The sequence below is a fragment of the Penaeus monodon genome, chromosome 22 (assembly GCF_015228065.2).
Source record: "Penaeus monodon isolate SGIC_2016 chromosome 22, NSTDA_Pmon_1, whole genome shotgun sequence".
In the NCBI taxonomy this organism is placed as follows: domain Eukaryota; kingdom Metazoa; phylum Arthropoda; class Malacostraca; order Decapoda; family Penaeidae; genus Penaeus; species Penaeus monodon.
In genome coordinates this window covers 23,193,030-23,193,894 of record NC_051407.1, presented here as the reverse complement: position 1 = coordinate 23,193,894, position 865 = coordinate 23,193,030, and the positions used below count along the sequence as shown (strand labels likewise).

General features: G+C 43.2%; 1 protein-coding gene across 1 annotated transcript in view; it reads right to left on the bottom strand.

Moving 5' to 3' along the window:
* The window catches only part of LOC119587013 (rho GTPase-activating protein 21-like), a gene marked incomplete at its 5' end in the record, with an annotated part of 201,687 nt that overhangs the window by 51,604 nt on the left and 149,218 nt on the right, over positions 1-865 (bottom strand).

Genomic DNA, 865 nt, shown 5'->3' with positions numbered 1-865 from the left:
AGACAACGAAAAAAAGCAATCAATCAACACAAAGAAAGAAAAAAACTTTGGAAAGGAAAAGAATGAAATGGAAAACACTTGAAAAATATATAAAAAAAAGGAAAAAAAGTAAGAATAAGAAGAGGGAAAAAAAAAAGACAAAAGAAGAAAAAAGAGAAAGAGAAAACAAAGAACGGGAAAGGAAAAAGAAGCGAAGGCAAAAAAACCTAAATCACTATCCACTTCTTCCCCGCCATCCCCAGACCGCTCAGGAGACGCGGCTGCGCTGGGAGCCCCAGCGCAGGCAGGCATCCGGCGAGTGCGATCAAGTTCTTAATGAGCACTCAAGACCTGCTCTAAACTCGCTGGCTCTCGTCGATTGCCCGGCGCTCCGGCCACATTCAAGGGATACCGGAACCTGTTAGCGTTTACAAGACCGTGCAATCCATTTACCGGCTTTAGGTGTGGGCGCGGGCAGTAGTGTTTGCAACTCTGCAAAGTTTCCACAGGATAATCTGCGCCTCCCTAACCGCTTTTATATTTGTCATATTTCCGGGTTTTTTGTATTTTTAGGGACATGGTAGGAATAATCATGTGTCTAATCATCTCCTCTGTGTTTCCTTTTCCCATAGGGGTTAAAGTTATTTCATATTATCGATTTAACATGATGGGCACCGATCTCGGAGCAGCAATGATTATGGCACCAAAGGTGACGCGATCCATTTCAACGGTTATATCACCGTAAGCATCACACTATGTAAAATGCCCCAACCCAAAAGCAAGAACTAATGAACATTACAAAAGCAACAAAATCGATAAAGGCGTCCACGCCAGTTATAAGAAAAGAGTACTCACCATACACAGCCTTGTTTCTGCGGGCGACCGT